The 27184-nt window shown below is 39.8% G+C and overlaps 1 pseudogene; it reads left to right on the top strand.

Moving 5' to 3' along the window:
- Positions 1 to 6530: 6530 nt before the first annotated feature.
- LOC126948187 (heterogeneous nuclear ribonucleoprotein A1-like) lies at positions 6531 to 7552 on the top strand (annotated as a pseudogene).
- The last annotated feature ends 19632 nt before the right edge of the window (positions 7553 to 27184 follow it).

Genomic DNA, 27184 nt, shown 5'->3' with positions numbered 1-27184 from the left:
CTGCTTGAGCCCAGGAGTTCAAGACTACAGTGAGCTGTGATCACACAACTCACCTCCAGCCTGGGTGACATGACAGAGCGAGATCATCTCTAAACAGACAAACAAAAAAGATCTTTATGAACTCATATGGGGGAGTTCCATGATACACTGTCAAGAGAAAAAAAGCAAAGTACAAAAGAATATGCAACCTTTCATGTAAGAAAAAGTGTAAATAAGAAAATACACACGTAACTGTTCATTGTTTAAAAATGCAATACAGGAATAAAAACTAGAAACCACTGAAGTTTGTTGCTTAGACAGGTGGGCAGGAAGGAAGAGAAAAGGACGGGGAGAAGGAATAACATTTCACTGAGTTTAATCTTTTGCATAGTTTTGGATATTGGAAGTGTGCTAGCGTTTTGCATATTCAAACTAATCTAAAGTAATTGGGGGAAGACTAAAATGGAATACAAACAGATAAATGAACCCAATTGTATCTCAAAAGAATATCCACAGTGAAGGGGAATAAAGAATGAATTTAAGTAATTTTTCAGCACAGTATTTTGACTATAAACCTTCAGTTTATCAACAAAAAGAAGTGCATAGATAAACAAATAAATCTTATATTCAACTTAATAGATCTGGTTTTCTGTAGAAGTGTAAGAATTCTGAAACTATTTTCTATGATTTCCAGATCTGAACAAATAAGCAAATACGCTAATGTTGTTGGTAACCAGAGTTCTTACTGTGGAAGTTAAGGAGACATAACTACGAAACCAGCAAGGCAAGCACAACCTTACAGAGGGGGCTTGGAATTAGAGATGATTAGTATTTCTGGCTTTGTCCAGCCAAAGGCCCAAAGCGCTGACATTCTAGTGGAATGAGCATGCTCTAACACACAATTCTTGGTTTCTGAAAAACAGAAAAACATTTTCTTCTGCTCAAGAGAACCAGAAATTCTTGAAGAAACAGTTGATTCAAGGACTAGGGCAGGAAAAGTGTAAGATAAATCTGGAACATGATGCTATAACAGAAATTAAGAAATAATGGCACCATATCAAAAGTATGCAAGACACACCTGAAGGCACTAAGTATCCAAATATAAAGCAGTAATAGATTATAAGCAAATGAATATAATAAGAATTCATAAATTTGTACAAATGCATACATACATACATACATAAAGAACAGCTCTTCCTTACTGTAGAATGCCAACTAATAAATGCAGAACAAATAACACTGTTAGAAAATCACCATTTTGCTACCATTCTAGTAATAGACACAGGCCATAATTATCAAGAAATGCTAAAACATGTGGGTGAAAGTTTGATGAGGATCAAGATATTTGCAGTCCCAACAAAGCTCTCCACAAACATAATTATTAATTTGAAAAGGAAAACTAGAAACTCAGTAAGCACCACTTTAGCAAGAGGAATGAAAGTCATCACCACTATGGAACAAATCTGCATCATGTGCTTTCTAGTATGATGCACTGACAAGAATACATCACTTCTGTGGTATTCTAGCCAAAAGTATATAATCTAAATCTAACAATGTGGACATATCAGACAAGCCCAAATAGAGGGATATTCTGTAAAACAATTGGCCTGACTATACCGTTCAGAATATCAAGGTCGTAAAAGAAAAAGAAGGAGGAATTGTTCCAGGTTAAAGGAGAATAAAAAGACCGGATGATCAAATGCAATATGTGATGCTGGATTTGATCCTGGCCTAGAAAAAACTTCGCTATAAATGATATTATTTGGATGATTGGTAAAATTGGAATATGGACTATAGATAACAGTGGTTATCAGTGTTAAATTCCTGCTATATTGTGGATATGTAAGAGAATTCTTTGTTTTAAGAAATGACAAATATTTCAGATGGTACAAATGCTAATTACTTCAATCTGATCACTATACATTATATGTACGGAAACACCACTATGTGCCCCGTGAATAAGTACAATTGTTATTTGTCAATTAAAAAATAAAATTAAAAAGAATTGTTTTTAGAGTGTATATAAGGAAGTATCTAGAAGTAAAGGAGCATAATGTATGTAACCTACTCTCAACGAGCCCAGATGAAGAATGATAAAGCAAATGTGGCAAATGTTAACAATTGGTTAGTTGTTGTATAATAAAGGTGGTCACTAGTTTTTTGCTACTCCTCTGATTGAAAGATGGAGTCCAATTTCCCACCTTTAAATCTGAGCTGGCTTCTTTTTTTTTTTTTTGAGATGGAGTCTCACTCTGTTGCCTAGGCTGGAGTGCAGTGGCACGATCTTGGTTCAGTGCAACCTCCACCACCCAGGTTCAAGCAATTCTCCTGCCTCTGCCTCCCAAGTAGCTGGGACTACAGGCACCCGCCACCATGCCTGGCTAATTTTTGTATTTTTAGTAGAGACAGGGTTTCGCTATGTTGGGCAGGCTGGTCTTGAACTCCTGGCCTCAGGTGATGCCCCCGCCTCAGCCTCCCAAGTGCTGGGATTACAGGCGTGAGCCACTGTGCCCGGCTGGAGCTGGCTTTAGTGACTTGTTTGAATAACAGAATGTGGGGGAACTGATGCTTTGCAACTTGCAGGACTGTCATGAGAAACTTTACGCCTTCAACCTGGGGCTCTTGGAACACGTTGTCTGGGAACCTTGAACTGCTATAAGACATCCAACTCCCTGACACCACCGCACTGAAAGTGTCTTGTGTAGGTGTTCCTGTCAATAGTTCCCATTGGACCCAGCCTTCCAGCCATCCTCAGCAAGGTGCCAGAAGCTCTTTTGGATTCTCCAGACCCATCCATCCACTTGCCAAATACTATCCTATGACTTCTGTGAACACCACATTGAACGTAAATCACTAAACTGAGCTCTGCCCAAATTCTTGTCATAGAAAAGAATAATATATACTTATAATGGTGCTTGTTTTAAGCCATCAGGTTTTGAAGTAGATCTTTATACAGAAATTGATAACTAGCACTAGGTGACTGATAAAAACGGTATTCTTTGTATTGTTTTTGCAACTTTTCTGAACATTTGATATTATTCTTAAATTAAAAGAAAAAAAGTTAGAGCCAGAAATGAATGGCTAAAATGAGTATGTATTTCTGTTTAAACCAATGGCCCTTTCTCCCAGCGGGAAAATCATTCAGCAGTTTCTTAAATCTGTGCCAATCTCTGGATCCAAGTTGAGCTCTCTGAGTGAAACATTATGAATCGAAACCATGAAGGGGTTCGTTGAGCTTAGATCCTCAATGTGGAACTAAGATTCATCCAAATGGAAACATCCTATCAAAAGAGCTTGCTTCTCTGGTATTCCCACGGTTCTTCTGCTTTTCCACTGGGTATCTCAGCGATATTGCAACTCAGCATAACCTAAATCAGACCCACATTTTCACCTCCTTGAGAGCCGACCCCCATCAAAACAAACAAACAAACAAATAAAAAAATTTGGCTCTACTTTAGCCAACATAAAAGAGAGAAAGGGCATATGAATACACAAAAGGGTTCTTAGCTGCCGTAATTAAATAAATATGAAACTAAAATAAGCAAAAGATTTGCTTATCATATTGGCATAAATAAAAGGTTGTGAAAATATGCAAGTTGATGAGAATATAAAGATACAGGCAAGTTCCTACATGGTTGTACAATTAAGGTATTTAAAAACCTTCACAGGTCTCAGGCGGTCTCAGGCAGTCTTACTTTTGAAAGCCATACCCTACAGTATATAAAATATATTAAACTACACATACATTCATAGTAAGTGTAATTTTTGCTGATATTGAAATATTGAAAGGGTTTTTAAAATAATTTTTCTTTTGAAATGTCTTGGCTATAAGTAATTTTTATAATGGGCTATTGAATTTATAATAGGCTATTTGATTTATGATAGGCCATTTATCAACAAGAATTCACATACTTGTGAATTCCTGCAAAATGAGTAAAATATATAGCCTACAATTTTTTTTTTCAAATATAATGAACTTTTTAGGAATAATAACATTACAAGTAATACATTGTAGAGCTATTTGATGAAATATTTATTGATCTCAAATTGCAGTTTCCCTTTGTGTTAGGAAGCTAATATAGGCTTTTCAGTGCCCAAACCTGTTCCTAGACCCCTAATGATAAACTATGCCTACAGAACATTTTAATGATGAAATGGCCCTAGACAAACATCTCTGCGGGACAATTATGCAATGTCTATAAAAATTGTAAATGTGCATACTTTTTTCACCAAGAAATTCCACCAAAACTAATTTATCCTACACATATACTCACAAATGTACCCAAATATGTCTTTAAAATATATGTATATATTTTAAATATGATATATATTTTATATATATATATTTTTTTACTTTAAGTTCCGGGATACATGTGCTGAATGTGTAGGTTTGTTACACAGGTATACATGTGCCATGGTGGTTTTCTGTACCTATCAACCCATCATCTAGGTTTTAAGCCCTGCATGCATTAGGTATTTGTCCTAACACTCTCCTTCCCCTTGCTGCAACCACCTGACAGACCCCAGTGTGTGCTGTTGCCCTCCCTGTGTCCAAATATGTCTTTACAAGAGTGTTCATTGCTGCATTGTTTGTAATAACAAAGAATAGAAGAAACTTAAAATATCCATCAATCAGGGACTGAGTAAATAAATCATGGCATGTCTGTCCACTGGAGTACCGTGCAGCTCTTGAAAATATTGGTGTACATCTAACTGTGTTGATGTGGAAAAGTCTCTTTGTGTATTATCAAATGAAGCAAGGAAGGTTCAAAACATTGCGTATAGAACCCCATCTCCCTTCTTGCTGCATATCAGTTTTTTTAAGAAGAAGCTTTACATTTCCACATATGTTTTTGTGTTTGTGAAATAGTTCTAGAAACCTCGATGGTGGTTGTCGCTATGGAGTTGGACAGGGAGGGGGCAAGAGAAGGTCACTGGGTTTTCTTTGAATAAATCTATAGGTTGGCCGGGCGCGGTGGCTCACGCCTGTAATCCCAGCACTTTGGGAGGCCGAGGCGGGCGGATCACAAGGTCAGGAGATCGAGACCACGGTGAAACCCCGTCTCTACTAAAAATACAAAAAATTAGCCGTGCGCGGTTGTGGGCGCCTGTAGTCCCAGCTACTCGGGAGGCTGAGGCAGGAGAATGGCGTGAACCCGGGAGGCGGAGCTTGCAGTGAGCTGAGATCCGGCCACTGCACTCCAGCCTGGGCGACAGAGCGAGACTCCGTCTCAAAAAAACAAACAAACAAAAAAAAAACTATAGGTTATTTTCATTGTTCAACAAAGGGTAAAAGGAGAAGGAAGATGAGGCAAGAGAAGAAAAAGAAAAACATATTTCTAAACTGGATCACAAAGTTTGCCTGGCCATGACTCTGTCCTCTATGGATTTATCTTGTGCTACTCATTTCACTGTCCTTCAGGCTCTAGCTCACTAGTCTGCTCTCCATTCTTTGCATTTTCAATCCTCCCTCTGACCTCTGGATCTTCACACATGCTGTTCCTTCTAACTGGAACTACCCCAACTAGCACACACAGTTAACTTTTACTTCCTTTTAAATGACTTTTTGCTCCTGAGGGAAGCCTTCTGTGACTTCTCAGGCTGAGCCAAGTTCCCCATTATGCATTCTTGTAGCATCAATGCTTTTCATGCATGGCACCAATCACAGTTTAAAATTCTGTATCTGTGGGCTGTTGTTTAACATCTGGCTCCCCTAGTAAATTGCTGCTAATCATTTCACTATCACTTAGCACCACATATGACACATATGAGGTGCTCCATAAGTATTAATGAGTAAATGAATCATCTAAGGGGGTTGCAAGGGGCAAGTCTCCCAATATGGAGTGGGGCGTTGTTTACCTAGCATGGCTCCTTTCAAGTTCTTCCCACTCAGTGGTCTCCTAATTTGAGCTAATGGCTTTACCTTTGTTGTGGGAAAGTGTCCTGCAAAGGTCTGCACTTCAGAAATGTTGGAACACACAAGAATGAACCCTTTCTTGTGGAAAACTGGAGGAGGTGTCAATAGGCTTCATCTTAGTACTTCTAGATTTTTGTTCATTTCAACGTTGTTAGAACTCGGCAAAATAAAAGTTTATTTTATGTTGGACACATTTTGTCATACATATGTCAAACAGGCCTAAAATAAATATAACAGAAGTAAGTGTATAGACAAAACAAAGGCAAAAGGAGATTTTCACTGCCAATATGACGAATGGATCTGATCCTCCCAGAGAGAACAATATAAACTTGGATAAACATATCAAAAAAAAAAAAAAAAAAAAAAAAAAAAAAGACCTGGGCCTGAAGAATGATGGTAAGCAAGTAGATTCTGGAGAGGCATCTACACTTGGAAAACATGAATGGCACAGATTGAATTACTCACACGTGTGGCTTTTAGCCTTTGTTCCAGGTCTAAATCAGTACTACACAAAGTAGCTAAATCTCTGCTAGAAAAGCAATAGTCTTTCTGGCCTGAAAAAACTAGAGGACCCTTTTCTGCCTGTGGACGCCGCGGAAGAAGCATCCTTAAAGTCTCTCTTCTCCCTGCCATCATGTGTAAGTCAGAGTCTCCTACAGAGCCCGAACAGCTAAGGAAGCTCTTCATTGGAGGGTTGAGCTTTGAAACAACCAATGAGAGCCTGAAGAGCCATTTTGAGCAATGGGGAATGCTCCAGGACTGTGTGGTAATGAGAGATCCAAACACCAAGCTCCAGGGGCTTTGGGTTTGTCACATAAGCCACTGTGGAGGAGGTGGATACAGCTATGAATGCAAGGCCATACAAAGTGGATGGAAGAGTTGTGGAACCAAAGAGAGCTGTCTCAAGAGAAGATTCTCAAAGACCAGGTGCCCACTTAACTGTGAAAAAGATATTTGTTGGTGGCATTAAAGAAGACACTGAAGAACATCACCTAAGAGATAATTTTGAACAGTATAGAAAAATTGAAGTGATTGAAATCATGACTGACTGAGGCAGTGGCAAGAAAAGGGGCTTTGCTTTTGTAACCTTTGACGACCATGACTCCGTGGATAAGATTGTCATTCAGAAATACCATACTGTGAATGGCCACAACTGTGAAGTTAGGAAAGCCCTGTCAAAGCAAGAGGTGGCTAGTGCTTCATCCAGCCAAAGAGGTCAAAGTGGTTCTGGAAACTTTGGTGGTGGTCGTGGAGGTGGTTTTGGTGGGCATGACAACTTTGGTCGTGGAGGAAACTTCAGTGGTCGTGGTGGCTTTGATGGCAGCCGTGGTGGTGGTGGATATGGTGGCAGTGGGGATGGCTATAATGGATTTGGTAATGATGGAAGTAATTTTGGAGGTGGTGGAAGCTACAATGATTTTGGCAATTATAACAATCAGTCTTCAAATTTTGGACCCATGAAGGGAGGAAATTTTGGAGGCTGAAGCTCTGGCCCCTATGGCGGTGGAGGCCAATACTTTGCAAAACCATGAAACCAAGGTGGCTATGGTGGTTCCAGCAGCAGCAGTAGCTATGGCAGTGGCAGAAGATTTTAATTAGGAAACAAAGCTTAGCGGGAGAGGAGAGCCAGAGAAGTGACAGGGAAGCTACAGGTTACAACAGAGTTGTGAACTCAGTCAAGCACAGTGGTGGCAGGGCCTAGCTGCTACAAAGAAGACATGTTTTAGACAAATACTCACGTGTATGGGCAAAAAACTCAAGGACTGTATTTGTGACTAATTGTATAATAGGCTATTTTAGTTTCTGTTCTGTGGAAAGTGTAAAGCATTCCAACAAAGGGTTTTAATGCAGATTTTTTTTTGCACCCATGCTGTTGATTGCTAAATGTAATAGTCTGATCGTGACGCTGAATAAATGTCTTTTTTTTAAGGTGCTGTGTAAAGTTAGTCTACTCTGAAGCCATCTTGGCAAATTTCCCCAACAGTGTGAAGTTAGAATTCCTTCAGGATGATGCCAGGTTCTATTTGGAATTTATATACAATCTGCTTGGGTGGAGAAGCCATTGTCTTTGGAAACCTCGGTGTAGTTGAACTGATAGTTACTGCTGTGACCTGAAGTTCACCACTGAAAGGGATTACCCAAGCAAAATCATGGAATTATTGGTTATAAAAGTGATTGTTGGCACATCCTATGCAATATATCTAAACTGAATAATGGTACCAGATAAAATTATAGATGGGAATGAAGCTTGTGTATCATCCATTATCATGTGTAATCAATAAATGATTTAATTCTCTTGAATGAAATGAAAAAAAAAAACAAAAAACTAGAGGACAGAGTTCAGGGCAACTGAAGCCACTGAGAAGTGAGGAGGGATTCTGTAAAGGACACAGCTAGAGAGGAGAAGTCCCAAATTCTGTGCAAAATCTCTACCCTAATTTCTGCATAGCCCTGGATCCATGCATACCTGGGCAGATTGTGAGCATCCAAGTTAGGAAAAAAATAAGTGAACTGAGTTTTCAGGTAGTATAATTTACCTTCACTCTGAAGAATTTTCTTTGCTTTTTATTTTGTCATATAGTTCCGTCAGTAACAAGTTCTCTCAGTCTTCTTTATCTAAAAATATCTTCTTAATAGTTTTCTTCTTTATTCCTGAAAGAATACTTTCACTGGAAGTAGAATTCTGAGATGACAGTGTTTTTCACATTCACATTGTGAATATAATGTTCACAATGTTAGGGTACAATCCAAAAATATTTGACACATGAAGATCAGAAAAATCTAACCAATTATCAAGAAAAAAAGAAAATCAGCAAAGACCAACCCTGAGATAACACAGATGTTAAAATGAGCATATAAAAATTTTAAAGCAGTTATTATAATTGTGCTCAAGCAAGTAGAGGAAAATATATGAAAACAGCACACATACAGGTACACACACACACACACACACACACACACACACACACACACACCCCAAATGGAAAATCTACAAATGAAAAGTATAATCTCTGAAGTTTTTTAAAAAGGTACTGATGGGCTTAACAGAAGAATGGAAATAAAGGAAGAACCAATGAACTTGAAGATAGATCAGGAGAAAGTCTTCAATCTGAATAACAGAAAGGGGAAGAAAAGATTGTAAGAAGTGAACAAAGATTCCAGACCCTGTAAGACTGTATCAAAAGATCCACCATAGGTGTAGTCGAAATCCCAGAGAGGAGAGAAAATGCAGCAGAAAATATATTCAAATAAATAATTGCTGGAAATGGCTCAAATTTGGTGAAAAATATATACTTGAAGGTTCAAGAAACTTAGAGAACCAAAAATAGAATAGATAAGAAGAAAATCACATCTAGGCATATTACAGTTAAATTGATGAAACCAAAGATAAAGAGAAAATCTTGAAAGCAGTTAGATAAAAATGACACATTACTTATAGAGGAGCAATGATTTGAATATCAATGAGTGTTTCATCAGAAACTGTGGAAGCCAGAGAACAGTGAAACATTTTTTTAAGAGCCAAAAGAAAAACACTGTCATCTCAGAATTCAACATCTAGTGAAAGTATTCTTCGGATAACTAAGATATTTTTAGTTAAAGAAGACTAAGAGAACTTGTTGCTAGCAGGACTACATGACCAAAAAAGGCAGAGAAAATTCTTCAGGGTGAAGGGAAATGATACTATATGAAAACTCGGATATCTAGGAAGGAATGAAACGTATCAAAAGTTGTTAATATTTGTGTAAATAAAACGACTATTATTATGATCTCTCTTTTCTTTGAAATGCATAGAACTGTTTAAACAAAAAAGTATATTATCTTATGGGATTTATAATGTGTGTAGAAGTAATACTATGAGAACTATGGCATAAAGAATGAAATTAGGTGGACTAAGACATATGAGGCTGCAAAATATTGTACCATATTTTCATGAAGTGGTATAATATTAATTTTAAATAAACCATGAAAAGTTAAGGATATATATTGTAATTCCTGGTACAACTAACAAAAAGAAATGCAAAGATGTATAGATAAAAGCCAATTGATGAATTTAAATGAAATGCTAGAAAAAGGATTCAAAGTGAAATAAAATAGAAAAGGGGGAAAAGAAAAATTATTTAAAAATTAAAAAAAGAGGCAGAAAACTAATCATAAAGTTATTAATTCAAATTCAACTGTATAAATAACTACACCAAATGTTTTGAGTAACCCTCTAATGAAAAGGCTGAGATTGTCAAAGTATACTAAAAAATAGTGCAAACTAAGAGGAGCACTTTAAAAACCAAGTGCAACTAAGAGATGCACTTTAAAAATAAAAATCCAGAGCGATTGAAAGAAAATAGATTTTTAAAAATACAGCAAGTAAACGCTAAGCATAAGAGATCTATGGTGGCTATCTTAATGGCAGAAAAAATGTTACAGAGGTTAAAAAAAGGGTCATTTCATAATTATAAATGGGTAAACTAATCAGGAAGACATATGAATTATAAATATGTACATATTCAACATCATAAAATGAATCATAAAAATGTATATACTCAACATAACAGCTTTATAATTTATGAAGCAAAATTATACAGAATTAAAGGAAAAATAGACAATTTCTAAGTTATAAGTAAAGATTTTTACTCTCTTAGTAAATAATAACCACAAAGAAATCTGTAATAACAAAAAATACATATTATTTTTCCAATCCCGTAAGGTATGTTCAGCAACATAGACCATATAATGAACCACAAAACAAGTTTCAATATATTGAAGTCACGCAGAGATCGACCAACATGACCTAATTGGCATTTATAGCACAGTCTAACCCAAATAGTAGAATACACAATCTTTTCAAGTGCACATTGAACAAACATGAAAATAAACCATATTCTATGCCATGAAACAAATCTCAACATGTTTACAAAAAACAACATCATAAAAAGTATAATCATTTGAACAAAATTAAACCAGAAATCAGTTAAATATAATCAAACAGAAAGATATTTGGAACATACACAAATATTTGGAAATTGAGCAATGCATTTTTAAATAATTCATAAGTCAAAGAGAAGGTTACAAGGAAAATTAAACCTATTTTAAATAGAATGATAATAAAAACACAACCCAACATACTCTATAGCTTTTTCAATTAGAGTAATGCTTAGAGAGAAATTTATGTTACAAAATGCTGATATTACAAAACAGAAAGGGCCTGAAAAAATCAGTAATATATTCTACATTAAGCAACTAGAAAAAGAATAAAGTAATCCCAAAGCGAGCAGAAAGAAGGGAACAATAAAGAGAGTAACAGGAATAAATGGAATTAAAAACAGAGAAAGAATAAAAATAATGAAGTGTTTTTTGAAAAAAAGATACATAAAGTTGATAAACATCTAGCCAAACTAATCAAGAAAAAAAGAGAAAAGACACGAATTATCACTATGAGGAATGAAACAGGAGAGAGACATTACTCATAAATATCCAATAAATATTTAAAGGAAAAATAAAGGAAAAATTTTATGCCACTTTTATGAACAACTTTACAAACAACTTTGTATCAATAAAACTGATAACTTAGATGAAATGGACAAATTCTCTGAAAGATACAAATTACCAAAACTCACTTGACAAGAAATATATGACCTGAATAGCTCTCTATGTAGAAATAAACTAAATTCAGAGTTTAAAATATTCTCACAAAAAGAGTTCAATCCCAGAGGGTTTTACTTGTGATTTCTACCAAACGTCTAAGAAGGAAATAAGATCAGTTCTACACAAACTCTTCCAGAAAATAGAAGAGGATGGAACACTTCCCAGCTCATTCTGAGGCCAGCACTATCCTGATACCAAAGACAACATGAAAAGAAAGTAAACCACAGACTATTATGAACACTGATGCAAACATTTCTTTAAAATTTAGTAAATCTAATCCAAATACATATATATGTGTGTATATATAAAAAAAAATCAAAATACATATATATACACACACACACACAGAGAGAGAGAGAGAGAGAGAGAGAGAGAGTCTCCCTCTGTTGTCCAGGCTAGAGTGCAGTGGCACAATCTCAGTTCACTGCAACCTCCTCCACCTTTGAGGCTCAAGAGATCCTCCCACCTCAGCCTCCCAAGTAGCTGGGACTACAGGCACCATGCTCAGCTAATTTTTGTATTTTTTGTAGAGATGGAGTTTGCTATGTTGCCCAGGCTGGTCTTAAACTCCTGAGCTCAAGAAATCTGCCTGTCTCAGCCTCCCAAAGTGTTGGGATTACAGATGTGAGCTGTCACTGCACCCAGCCCCAATAATATATTTTAAAAGATCATGACCAAGTAAGGTTTATTCCAGGAATGCAAGGTTGGCTCCATATTCAAACATCAACCAAGGTAATTCACAGTATCAACAGACTAAAAAAGAAAAAGAAAAAGAAGAAGAAACTATGTAAGCATCTCAATAGTTGCAGAACAAGTATTTGACAAAATTCAATTCACATTTATGACTTTAAAAAAATTATCACCAAATTAATAGAAGTGAATAAACAGAAATTTCTCAACCTGATTAGGGTATCTATTAAGAACCTACAGGTAAACTCATACCATTGGTGAAAAACTGAAGGCTTTCCCCCAAGAAAGAAAAAAAAAATATTCACTCTTAGCACTTCTATTCAACATCATAGTAGAGATCCTCACAAGCTCAATGAGACAAAGAAAAGAAATAGAAGGCATTCAGATTGGAAAGGAAGAAATATAACTGTCCTTATTTGTCAACATGATCATGTGGGTAAAAAATTCTAAAGAATCTACAAAAAACCAATTAAGACTATTAAGAGAATGTAGCAACATCAGAGGAAACAAAGTCAATATACAAAAATCTGTATTTGTATATACTACAAGCGAATGATTAGAAATAAAATTTATAAAACAGTACCATTTATCAGAGCACAAAAGCAAAATAGTTGGCATGGTGGCTCACGCCTATAATCCCAACACTTTGGAAGGCTGAGGCCAGTGGATCACTTGCACTCAGGAGTTCGACAACAGCCTGGGCAATATGAGGAAACCCCGCCTCTACAAAAACTACAAAAATTAGCCAGGCATCGTGGTGTGCACTTGTAGTCCCAGCTATTCGGGAGGCTGAGGTTGGGGGATAGCTTGAGTTCTCGAGGCAGAGGTTGCAGTGAGCCAAGATGACACCATTGCACTCCAGCCTGGGTGATAGAGAGAAATCCTATCTCAAAAAACAAACAAAAAATACAAAGGGATGCATCTTAGTAAGTATGTGCAAGATATGTGTGAAAGAAATCAAAGACGACTCAAATAAATGAACAGACATACCATATTCATAAATCAGAAGACTCAAGATTAAACATCAATTCCCCGAAACTGATGTATAAATTCAGCACAATCCTAATCAATATTCCAGGAGGCTTTTCAAAATTTACAAGCTGATTCTAAAATTCATATGGGAAAACAAAGAACCGATAGTAGCCAAAATCATTTTGAAAAGGAAGAACAAGTTAGAGGATTCACACTACCCGGTTTCATAACTTATTATAATAATCAGGACAGTGTGGAATTGGCATAAGAGTGGACATATAGATCAATGGAACAGAATAGAAACCATAAATAGACCTATACATATATAGTCAATTTATTTTCAACAAAGTTCCACAATCAATCAATGGAGAAAGCATAGGTTTTTCAACGAATAATATTAAAACATTTGGACCTCCACATGCACAAAAAAAAATCTTAATCTTTAACTTGAACCATATGCAAAAATTAATTCAAAATGGATCCTACAGTTAATGTCAAATCTTCATCTTCCTGACTTTAAGACAGGCAAATATTTCCTAAAGAGAACATAAAAAGCATGAACCTTAAGAGAAAAATTGATAAACTGGACTTCATCAAAATGAAAAGTTTCTGTTCTTTGAAAGGCTACTATGACTGTAAGAAGATAAGCCACAGTGGGCAGAAAATATGTGCAAAACACATATTTGGTAAGTGACTTGTATCCAGAATTTATGAACAACTCTCACAGCTCAATAATAAGACAACAAATAACTCAGTTTATAAAATGGGAACGGGCACGGTGACTCATGCCTGTAATCCCAGCACTTTGGGAGGCCGAGGCGGGTGGATCACTTGAGACCCAGAGTTTGAAACCAACCTGGCCAACATGGCAAAACCCACTAAAACCTTTAGTCTCACTAAAAATACAAAAAAAATTAGCTGGACCTAGTGGGGCATGCCTGTAATCCCAGCTACCTGGGTGGCTGAGGCGAGAGAATCGCTTGAACCCAGGAGGCAGAGGTTGCAGTGAGCCGAGATTGCACCACTGCACTCCAGCCTGGGCAATAGAAATGAGACTCTGTCTCAAACAACAACAACAAAACAAACAAACAAAACACACACACACACACACACACACACAAAAGAAAAAGAAATGGACAATGAAATGTATATATACAAAAACATATAGAATGTTAACAGAAGTATAAAATGCCCTTTTGGATACTTATGGAAAAACAAAATGGGGTCTTGGCAGCTTTAATTCTTCTTTCCCTGGTTGGAGACCCTCACTGTTTTGGGGTGGGTTCTGAAAAGCACTGGGAACACCCAGTGGGCTCCGTGCCATGTGTTGTGGGGCACCCAGAGTTGCTGGGAAGTCAAGACGCTGAGATGGCTTCCTTGCTGTGGCTTGCTTTCTTTCATTTGTGTGTTTTCTCTTCCCTGGCTCTGCCTCCAAGGCTGGAGTCATCTCTCCTGCCCTTCCCTGTGGCCACCTGTACTTTGAATCTTCATCCCCTCTTCTTCCTCACTGTGGCTTCCTTCCTCCTCTTCAAAGCCATCACATTCGGCTTCCTGCACCCTGGCCAGAGATGTTGCATTTCTCTTCTTCTCTAGGGCGGGGAGATCCCTCAGCCACTGTGGCGCATGCCTGGACTGCAAAAGTCACCTGTTACAAGAAATTACAGGGTTCACAGGCTTGGGATAAAAAGCAGCATCCACACAGAGAACAGCTGGTTAAAGGTACAGATACCTTTAACAATCTCTCCTTATCTATTATTTCACTTAAGGCTTAGGAGCACCTTCTGCAATAGGATGAGTAATATCCCTGCTTTACAGGGAAGGAGGCTGAGGCCTGGCGGGCCTTCCCCACCGAGGTCACATCACCCATCAATGAGCGAACAACACAAGACTTACACCCACAGGGCTCCATGCCTCACAGGGGACTGGGTGAGCCTGTTGAGGCGAGCACAGGGTTTGGAGCCAGAAAATCCAGGTCTGAGTTAGCCTTTGCCATTTGCCAGCTGTGTGATTTAAGGCAAGTCACTTACCTTCTCTGAGCTTTCCTTTCCTGTGCTCTGCTGTGGTGATAATGCTACCTGCCGCACAGGGCTATCAGTGATGGTCAAAGGCACAATGGAGGTAAAATTCTTCTACAAGGAACTCATTTGATTTCTTTCTCTGTGAAGACAAGTCTGTTTATTATTATTATTATTTTGGATTCTTGCTCATTTTATTGTGAAATATTAAAACCTAAATGTTCAAAGCCTCAGGTTATATATGCAAATAAAAACGGAACTGTTTCCCCCAATTATTTGAAAATATTGTTTTCTTCTCCATTTTTCCTCCTATCCTCCCCAGGCCCCTTGTACATAATCACGCACCCTCTGCCCACCAGCTCTCCCTGTGCAGAGCCTAACTGAGGAAACATCCACAGAGTCACTGCAACAAAACTACAGAGAGGAACTTCGTTAATGAACATCACCTAAACACGGAGGGTGGGTCGACGTCCAAAACAGCAGGAAGAAGGAGAACAACGCGCAGCGGACAAAATTAGCTCAGTACATTCTTGTAAATCCAGACACACTCGTGCCTCCAGGCCTGGTCAGTTCCTGCACAAAGTCAGAACCATCACAGCGAGGAAACAGCGCGGAGGCAGGCCTGGGGTGGAGCAGCGAGGCGGCAAGGGAATCCAGGAAAGTCTGGCTCCGAGGGAGAGGGGCCGAGGGGCAGGCTCCAAGCAGAGGCTGGCGCGCCCCGCAGGCGTCCTCGGCGTTATTCAGAGGGAGGCCCTGCGCAGCCCGAGCCTAGGGAGGCGGAGCAGGCTGGGCCCAGATAGCAGACGGCACCCTGGGCCAGGCAGATGGTGAACAAAGGGGCAGCACAAAGGAACCAGAGCCGCACAGCTCCGTCCCGCCAAGAGCCCCCACTTGCTGCCCTCAAGGGCACACCATGCCTCAGACCAGCTCAGCACAGGAGGAAAGGGAGCTGCCCTTTGCGGCTGGCCCGCCCCAAGCTGGGAACAACCCAGTTTCCTCCTCCAAATTTCACAGCCACATTCTAACCCCCATTTTACGGATGAGGACAGTGCTTGTCCGTCTGCTTCCAAAGCCAATGTTATTTTTATGTCTTTTTCCATAACCATTAATAAACCAAACACATTACTGCTTAGCTAGACACTTCTTTTCTTGTTTTAACTTTAATTTTAGGCTCGGGGTGCATGTGCAGGTTTGTTACATAGGTAAGCTCATGTCAAGGGGGTTTGTTGTGCAGATTGTCTCATCACCCAGGTACTAAGCCTAGTACCCAACAGTTATCTTTTCTACTCCTTGCCTTCCTCCCACCCTCCACCCTCAAGTAGGCCCCAGCGTCTGTTGTTCCCTTCTTTGCGTCCATGAGTTCTCATCATTTAGTTCCCACTTATAAGTGAAAGCATGTGGTATTTTGTTTTCCGTTTGCGAGTTAGTTTGCTAAAGATAATGGCCTACAGCTCCATCCACGTTCCGGCAAAAGACATGATCCCATTCTTTTTTATGGCTGCATAGTACTCCGTGGTATATATGTGCCACATTTTCTTTTATTTGATCTGTCATTGATGGGCATTAAGGTTGATTTCATGTCTCTGCGATTGTGAATGGTGCTGCAGTGAACATTCACTTGCATGTGTCTTTATGGCAGAATGATTTATGTTACTGGTTATATACCCAGTAATGGGATTGCTGGGTTGAAAGGTAGTTCTGCTTTTTAGCCCTTCGAGGAATTGCCATACTGCTTTCCACAATGGTTGAATTAATCTGCATTCCCACCAACAGTGTACATGTTCCCTTCTCTCTGCAGCCTGGCCAGCATGTGTTGTTTCTGGACTTTTTAATAATCGCCATTCTGACTGACGTGAGATGGTATCTCATTGTAGTTTTGATTTGCATTTCTCTAATGATTAGTGATGTTGAGCTTTTTCCCATGTTTGTTGGCTGCATGTATGTCTTCTTTTGTTTTTTTGACACAGAGTTTTGCTGTGTCACCCAGGCTGGAGTGCAGTGGTGTGATCTTGGCTCACTACAACCTCTGCCTCCAGGGTTCAAGCAATTATCGTGGCTCAGTTCCTCAGTAGCTGGGACTGTGTCCGGAATTTATTCTTTCCGGTGGGTTCTTGGTCTTGCTGACTTCAGGAATGAAGCCGCAGACCCTCGCCACCGGTGAGTGTTACAGCTCTTAAAGATGGTGTGTCCACAGTTTGTCCTTCAGCTATTCAGATGTGTCTGGAGTTTCTTCCTTCCGGTGGGTTCGTGGTCTCGCTGACTTCAAGCCACAGACCCTCGTGATGAGTGTTATAGCTCATAAAGGTAGTGTGGATCCAAAGAGTGAGCAGCAGCAAGATTTATTGTGAAGAGCCAAAGAACAAAGCTTGCATGGCAAAGAAGGGCACCAGAGAGGGTTGCTGCTGCTGGCTCAGGTGGCCAGCTTTTACTCCCTTATTTGGCCCTGCCCACATCCTGCTGATTGGTCCATTTTACAGAGTGGTGATTCTTCCATTTTACAGAGTGGTGCGATTTGTCCATTTTACAGAGTGCTAATTGGTGCATTTACAATCCTTCAGCTACATACAGAGTGCTGATTGGTGCGTTTTTACAGAGTGCTGATTAGTGCATTTACAATCTGGTGCATTTTTACAGAGTGCTGATTGGTGCATTTACAAACCTTTAGCTAGACACAGAGTGCTGATTGGTGTGTTTACAATCCTTTAGCTGGACAGAAACGTTCTCCAAGTCCCCACCCGACCCAGAATCCCAGCTGGCTTCACCTCTCAGGACCACAGGTGCAAGCCACCACACCCAGCTAATTTTTAGTATTTTTGGTAGAAATAGGGTTTCACCATGTTGCCCAGGCTGGTCTTGAACTCCAGAGCTCAAGCGATCCACTGGCCTTGGCCTCCCAAAGTGCTGGGATTACAGGCGTGAGCCACTGCCCCGGTCCAGTTTGGTTCTTTTTGCTTAGGATTGCCTTAAAGCCTATGTTTTTGGTCTACTTCACCAGATTCTTTTTACAGGGTGCATGCTGAGCTCTTGGCCTCTGCACATGACTTCTATTCAAGGTTAGAAAGACAAAACACTAAGAATTCCTCAAATTGTGTTATCACAAGCCAGCATGTTCAATAGAGACAAGTGAATCAAGCTGCCAAATTGCTTGACTACAGATATTCATAATAAGATGATAAGATGTGTGTTTTTAAATGTTTATTTATTTATTTTAGAGACTGGGTCTTGCCCTGTCAACCAGGTTGGGGTGCCATGGCACAATCATAGCTCACTGCAGCCTCGACTTCCTGGGCTCAAGTGATCCTCTTGCTTCAGCCTCCTTAGAAGCTGGGACTACAAGCATGTACCACCACACTTGGCTAATTTTTGTATTTTTATTTCGTAGAGATGGGGTTATGCTGGTTATGTTGCTCAGGCTGGTCTCAAACTGGCTTCAAGCCGCCCTTCCTCCTCGGCCTCCCAAAGTGTTGGGGTCATGGTCATGAGCCGCCACGCTTGACCTAAGATAATTGTTTTTGGAAAAGAGAGATTTTTGACCACACATCTTTGTGCTGCAGCACAACCGATCTGGACAACTAAATGCGTTTTGTAAACATAAAGAGGTGGCCTGCCCAATTTCTGTGTAGCAACCCCCACTTCACCAGGTATTTCGCCAATTCTAGGGCTCTCTGATCTCCCTGAGGAAGAGGGTGGTGACATGAGGTGGCTGTCATGAGGTACACACGTACCAACTCAAAGGGAACCTGTAGCACAAGCTCTGTCTCCATGTAAAGTAATAGCAGTAGAACCAACAGTGAGGGTGAGAGCATTATGCTGATCACATTACTGAGTGCTAGGAATTTTATAGATCCCACTGATTCCTCAGGTAGACAGCACTGTCCATTTTACAGACGAAGAAATGGAGGATGGAGTTGGTGAAGTGATAGAGGGACATCTTTTTGTCTTCTTTGCCAAGGCTCCTCATCATATTCAATTCCTGGGACACAGGAATGGGCTCAGGTTTGTGCAGGTGACCCAACTCCACCAGGGAGACCCCATCCTGGGACTTCTACTGTCTTCTTAGAAAAGAGGAACCCTCTCTCCACTAGAATGGCAGAAACAATAAGTGGGTGATTGGCCTTGAGGGATCAGAGCATCCTGCGGAGTAAGCCTTCCCAAGGCTGAATTATATAGAAAAAGGGACCAGGAGGTGAGGGAGGAACAGTCCTGGGGGCGTGAGTCCTGCACTGCTTGAAGCTTTCAAGTATGTGAGCAAAGCAATACCCAATTTTGATTAAGCCCGTTCATTTTCTTTTTCCACTGATTTCACCTAACTTCTTCAGCTCCCTTTCTCTTCTTTTTAACCTCAAGTGCAGGAATCATATTCCCCAGTCATGATACACAGTCACGAATCATTGGGAGGCCCTAGCAGGCAGAGGATGGGTGTCCAGAAAGACTGTCAGTCTCCTGTCAATCAGTAGCATGTGGCCGAGTTTTTTCATCTAGTCCACTTATTCTCTCCTCACTTCTATTTTTTTTTTTCTGGAGCGTTCTCAAGTAAATCTTAGATATCGTATTATTTTACCCTTAGATATAGATACAGACTTTTAAAAAACATTAGCACAATACCATTATGATGATGTCTTAAAATCATCTAATACCCAATCCATGTTCATGTTCCTCCAGTTGTCTCAAGATGTCTTTTTGTATTTGGTTGTCTAAATCAGAATCAAATTATGCCCCTTACATTGCATATGGCTTCTGTATCTTAATATCTTTTACACTTATTTTAACCTGTAACAATATCCTCCTTGACTTTTTAATCTTGTATTACTTATTGATTGAAGAAAGAGTCATTTATCCTGTGGAATTTCCGACATTCTGGACATGGCAGATTGTATCCTCACAGCGTTTCTGAACACATTCTTTCATCCCTTGTATTTCCTGTAAAGTGATAGGACCGTCCATAAGCTTGGTTTGGTTCAATATTTTTTTTGACAAGAATACTTCATGGTGGTGCTGTGTATTTTCTATGGCGTAATGCCTGGAGGAACCTTACATCTAGATGCTATGCTTTTGGCCACGTTAAAATTGACCAGCAGGTTCAGCTGGTGTCATCCTGATTTATCCATCATAAAACACCCTCACCCTTTACCTAATGATTTTAGCAGCATTAATGATTGTGGTTTAGATTTCAATAAGAGTTGCAAAATGCCGGTTTTCTAATTTAATCATGTTTGATCATGTTTCTTACTTTTATAAGCTGTGATTTTTCTATAAAGATAGGCTGGGCCCGGAAGCTCATGCCTGTAATCCCAGCACTTTGGGAGGCTGAGGCAGGCGGATCACTTGAGGTCAGGAGTTTGAGACACCAGCCTGGCCAACATGGTGAAACCCTGTTTCTACTAAAAATGCAAAAATTAGCTGGGCGTGGTGGTGCACACCTGTAATCCCAGCTGCTCGGCAGGCTGAGGCAGGAGAATCACTTGAACTTGGGAGGCGGAGGTTGCAGTGAGCCGCACCACTGCACCACTGCACCACTGCACTGCAGCCTGGGTGACAAGAGTGAAACTCTGTCTCAGAAAAAGAAAGATAAAGTTTTGCCCATCAACCATTTGACTCTTCTGAAACATAGACCATCCAGTAAAGGCAGGGTTAATGCTTGATTCTTTTATTTACCTTTTTTTCAGAATAATGACTTATTCCCTGTCAATTAAAAAAAAAAAATGAGAAACTCACAATATATATATCTGTATATACATATTATATATATACCTGATCACTATATATTTTATAGATCAAAACATCACTATGTACCCCATAATATGTTCAGTTATGTCAATTTTTAAAAATAAAAATAAATAAAAAAATTATTGGCCAAAAAATAAGTTTTTGACTATCATTTAAAGAGGATTTCTAGTATGTATGATATTTCAGTACACTGTAATCATTATTCTTTTTGATGCTCAAATTGTCTCATCTTTGGCCACTGAAAGTTCCTTCAAGTTGGACTCTACATCCTTCTGGCATGGCCTGGTAGTCCTGAGAGCTTCCCTGCTCGCTGGCACAGGATGCCTTAGGCGTATCTTGTATGTATCCTGCCCCAGCCCTGGAATCAATCATTTCTCCAAGGAGCCCTGGTTCCTTTTGGTGGTAAATGGTGCTTACACGAACGAAATCATTTCAAAAGCACTTCCTCTCTGGAAATGAAGCAGATGAGCAGTTCATACAATCACTGGTCAGATCTTTCCTGGTGCAGCCAGGGGAGGCAGATGCTGCAAAGCGACTTGACTATGTTCAAGATTTTGGCCTCTGGCTGGCCCTGCCGGAAAGGACCATGGAGAAAAGCCCAGAAAAACTAAGGCCAGCTGTCTTCGCATCCTTCCCGGAGAGCAACTGGCCAAGAGCTGACAGGTGTGAGGCTGGTGTTTTCCTGCAGACCTGCTTTCTCTGCTCATCCAGCTGATATCTGCAACAAAGTGTGCTGGGCTTCCTCACAGAGCACTGGACAGTGCTATTGTGAAGTGTGTAATGAAAGGGGGAGTGAGGTGGGAGGAGTGGAGGGGGAGGAGAGGCGAATGGTTACTAAGGGCTTTTACAATTTCTTATTTAAACCTCACAATGACCCTAGAGGGTAGGTACTACCTGTATCTCCATTGTACAGCTGAGGAAAAGAGGCTCAAACAGACTCAGTCACTTGGCTAAGGTCACCAAATATTAATAAAAAGTAAATGGAAGGGTTATAATGTGACCCAGGTCTCTTGGACTTCGTAGCCTTTGTTCTTTTCATGACAATGGGCTCCCTAAACCTGGGGAGGGAGGTACTTAAATATCAACAACACTAGCAGCAGCCCCAACTGAAACTGGTAAATGCCACCCTAATATCCTTTCTCCCTTTCTTTCTTATTGTAGAATTCTGATTTTATAATGGAGAACAATGTGCTCAGCTTGAAAACTACATTTCCTGGGTTATCTTGCAGTTAGGGGCGGCAAATGTGACGTGAGTACAAGTTGTGGCATGGGACTTCTGAGTAAGCTCCTTATAAGGGGAAAGATAGAGGTGAGGCACCCTATTGCCTTCCTCCCATTCCTAGCTTCCTGCTTTAACTGTGGCCATGATGACTGGAGCTCCAGTATCATCTTGGATCATGCAACAGCCTTGAAAATGGAAGCCTGGCATTAAGGATAAGGGTCTAGGAACAGAGAAGGAGGCTGGGTCCCTGATGGATGACCATTAGAATTGACATGCTGGCCCCAACTGCCTATCTTTGTACTTCATTTCTGGGAAAGAGAAACACTTCTGTCATGTTTAAGCCACTTACTTGGGTATTTTGTTCCAGGCAGATGAGCCTAATTTAAATCGATATAAACCACAGCATCCAAATCAGACATGACGCAGAATGCTGGAACTTCAGTGATCTCCTAGTTCAGAAGGTTTCAGGCTTCCTGACCAAACTTCCCTTTGTATAACAAATATTTTGCAAGGCCTCCTTTATCATCTTGAAAAAAAATTTACATGTAATCTATCCCAGTCAATATAATGTCCTAATTCTAATACAAAGGAGAAATAAAAGGAAAGTAATTTGTAATAATATGTAGTTTAATTTATAGGTGCTCAGGCACATTCATCGTAATGCAGCAGATACGATGAAGCAGTCGGATGCCAATACTTACAGGTAAACTCACTGTGAGCAAGGCAGCTTCAAATGCAAGCTGATAACCGAGGGGGTTATTTGTGACTCAGATACAGGAGTGGTAGTGTCATTGGTGGTGTGATTCTCTGAAATGGCAAACAACTCTGGGTAAAGTTTTAGTCAAACGAATTTTGCCTTGATTTACACAGTAGATGCATTTCTAGAAAACACTGTATATTGAAACCACCCAAAAATATCAAAAATACTTCTGTTTATAAAACAGAGTTCAAGGATCAGTTAGTTATGTACAGGTGGTTCACCTACGTCAATTTCTGGTAGAATGCTAAGAATTCATGTGAGGTGCATGACGGCTGTGTTGTATGGGACTGTCCCATACTTTGCAGGGCTGCCAGCAACACCCACCCACACCTACCAAGCGTCCTCCTCTTCTCTACCAGCCTGAGGGCGAAAAGCACCCCTCAAGCCTCCCGAGCGCCCCCTCCTGTTCTTGCTGAGAATCTCTGGCACAGCGCATCTCTGTGAAATGCAGACGTCTCCTCTGCAGCTTCCAATATGAGAGCAAACTCATCACAACGAGAGTGCCTTCTCTTTCATGCTCCTTCTGGATCTCAGGGGCAACTCTAGGGAGTGGGTATTATTGTCCCCATTTGCCAGATGAAGAAGCAGAAGAAACCGGAAATTACTGATGCTGAAACAGTTGTACCCTGAGCAACTCAACAATTGAATTCTCAATCTCTAAGAGAAGTGACAAAGAATAGGGACATCTAACCATCTACACAACTGTCTCTGTTTTATATAGAAACACTTAGCTAACGCTGCAGATTTTTCTCATAAGACACTTGCCATGCCAATTAAGTTGGGCTGGGGTAACGAATCCCTGGATAATATGAAATTATAATCTAACAATGCTTTGCTAGTGTCATAAGAGTAAAGATGAAATGCCTCTGTGTCACTCTTCTGCTAACAACTACTCAGCCCGAAATGCAAGCTGGATAAGCAGGGACTCCCTTTAGGCACATGGTTCCACAGACCACCCTGGGCTGATACTCAGCTGCAAGAAGGAATTTATTATGGGAGTTCCTAAGAGCAACGGCATGAGAGGAACAATATGAAAAATCCATATTTCTTCTACCAAAAATTGACCAATTTATTCTTACCTTCCAAATTATGGTTTGACTTTGGCTTTGCAGAACTTGAGGCAAGGTGAATTTACACTGTGATTTCTTTCCTTCATACAGATGAACACTTCAGTTACTGACAAAGTTTTCCTTATACATATATATACACACACACACACACATATAATAGAGAATACATATATTTCTCTCATATGTATAAAAAATAAAGAAAAATGTGTTCTTTACCCAATTTATCTGCTTTCAATGCTCATTTTTTTTTTCTTTTTCTTGAAGAGGAAAAGACTAAGGCTGGCAAAATTTTCTCTAAGCATACGTCAGGCAGCTAAAGGGTTTAAATGGAAGTGCAATTGATTGCTTTCCTCCAGCTGGGGAGGGGGCTGGGGTGAGGTGGCATGAAAGACTCTGTACTTACCAGCCTCCTACTGTGTACCAAACCTTCTCACAGGCGCTCATCAAATTTAATGGCCAAACCAAACGTGTTGGTCATTACAATTGTCATCTTATAGATGGGGAAAATAAGAGAAGTTGACTTACTCAAGTGCCTAAGCAGGTGCTAGACTCAGGATTTGAATCTAGATCTGTCTGAACTGGGAAACCATAGTGATTTTATGATACCCTTTGGTAACCACTTGTTTGTATAACCTTGCCTTCCTCCACTGTCTCACATAGGGCATAGTGTTCACTGCCCCATTGGGCATTTTTTTTTTTTTTTTTGAGACAGGGTCTCACTCTGTCTCTCAGGCTGGAGTGCAGGAGTATAATCATAGCTCACTATAGTCCAAACTCCTGAGCTCAAGGGTTCTTCCCATCCCAGCCTCCTGAGTAGGTGGGACTACAGACACACACCACCATGCCCAATTAATTTTTTAAATTTTTTGTAGAGACGAGGTCTCACTATGTTGCCCAGGCTGGTCTGGAACTCCTGGTGTCAAGCGACCCTCCCGCCTCACCCTCCCAAAGTATTGGGACTATAGGCATAAGCCACCACACCCAGCCTTAGCATAAATCTTCGCGTGGCACAAAGAGCTGGACTTTCTGCCCTTAGAATTTGTCTCAGTTCTGAAATCTGAAACCCCAGGGGCGCAATTGTAAATGGAAACTCTACTTTCAGGGGCCTTTAGAGAGGAGCTCTTTCTCCTCTCAGCTCTGTCTCTCCGGCAGATATAACTGTGAGCACAATTTCAATGGTCTTTCACTATACACAATGAAGAACTGTTGAAGGAAGTTCTAAATTCCATCAAGCTCTGCCATGATTTCACTAAAATTCAGTAAACATATGCTGAATATGAATAAACGAATAAACAAGAAAACTGATGACTGTATTCTGTGCTTCCGCAGCCTGAGAATACTTTCTCAATGAGTGAGGACTAAGGGAAGTGCTGGAACAGGCCTACTGCAGGCCTGGGCTCTTCCCCTCTTCCCACCTGCTTTAAAGTAAAGCCCTGCAGGAACAGAGAGGAAATTGCACCAATAAACACAATATTACTTTAAATCCTCGATTTCCTGCATGACATAGCAAAGCATTTGCTCTCATGCCCACTCAAGTCAGCATGAAATCCCATCCCAAAAAAGTGGAGAGGGGCTAGAGGGAGATTAAAAAGAGAGCATTTATCACAACTGCAATTAGAATCAGAATCAAATTGTTTTAAAGAAACAATGTCAACATTTTACAGACTATTCTTCTATGAGGTAGGGAGCCTGGGAGCACCCAGCTGCTGTTTTCAACTTCATAATCTCATTCTAGCTAAATTATACCATTCAATCACAAAGGTATTAATATGCAGCACAAACTTGGATATATACAACAGTACTAAATAATATGTTAAAGGGCAAGTACCTAATGGCAAATGAGTTTATTCAAACCATATTTAATTTGCCCTTTATCATCACAGAAGACTATGAAACCACTCTTTATTTCTCTCTGTGTTTTAATGGTTGTCATCTATCAGGCTGTTGGGCATCTTGTGTATTTTGATAAAATGTTAATCTAACAGATGTTCAGGGGCACTCCTCTGTGGGTGGATGCTGTCTCCAGGTTCTGAAGGTTCTCAGTGCCTGCTCCTCAGCTCAGAGGGGAAGAACCAGTGTGGACATCCAGACAGTGGCTCCAAGCCCCACAGCAGCCGCTGGACACCCCCTAGGCGTCTAAAGGGGCACGACACCTTAATTCTATTTAAGTCTCAAGCCAACTCTGTTTCTAAAAACCTTTTCAACTAGAACTAGGTTTCGATTGGGAAAAATGTCAGGGTGGATTTTTTTCTAAATTATTTCTCACCTAAGTTGAAAATTGGGTTGCATTTGTAATTATTTTCTAATTGTTTCAGGAATAGAATTAACCTTGCAGTCACACAATATCCTTTCTGTGGTATTCCTTCCCAAAGGTGCATAACCTCAATCTCATCATAAAGATAAAATAAGACAGACCCAAATTACAGGTCATTCTACAAAATAATTGATCTGTGCTTTCAAAAGGATTAGTGTCTTCAAAGTGAAACTGAGAATAGCTCTGGACTGAAGGAGACTAAAGAGACATGATAACTAAATGCAGCCTGTGATTCTGAACTGAATCTTTTTGGGACAATCGCTTGAATATGCATTGTACATTAGACAGTAGCATTGCATAAATGTTAATTTCCCCAGATTTGGTCATTGGACTGTAGTTATATAAGAGAATGTTCTTAATCTCTGCAATTTACTTTTAACTGAAAAAGAAACTAAAACAAAAAATCGAATGAGGATATGTAAATAATATACACACTATATTAGCTTCCGTTTGTTGCTTTAACAAGTTACCAGAAACTTAGGGCTTTAGGTAGTACAAATTAATTATTTAACAGTTACGGAAGTCAGAAATCTGAAATGGGTCTTACTGGGCTAAAATCAAGGTTTCAGCAGGGCTGCATTGCTTTCTGGAGGCTCTAGGAGATAATCTGTTTTCTTGCCATTTCCAGCTTCTAGAAGTTGCCTGCATTCCCTGGCTCTTGGCCCCTTTTCATCTTTAAAACAAGTAATGACTGATTTAGTCTTTCTCACGAAGTTATCTCCCTGGTTCTGACTCTCCTGCCTCCCTTTTCCTTGTTTATAAAGCAGTTGTGATCGCATTGGATCAACCTGAATAATCCAGTATAATGTCATTATCTTAAAGTCAGCTGATTAGAAGCCTTAATTTCATCTGTAATCTTAATTCTTTCTTGCCATGTA

This window comes from Macaca thibetana, chromosome 2, assembly GCF_024542745.1.
Source record: "Macaca thibetana thibetana isolate TM-01 chromosome 2, ASM2454274v1, whole genome shotgun sequence".
Taxonomy (NCBI): Eukaryota; Metazoa; Chordata; class Mammalia; order Primates; family Cercopithecidae; genus Macaca; species Macaca thibetana.
Note: the sequence above shows the minus strand (reverse complement) of the source record. Positions and strands in the feature narration are given on the sequence as shown.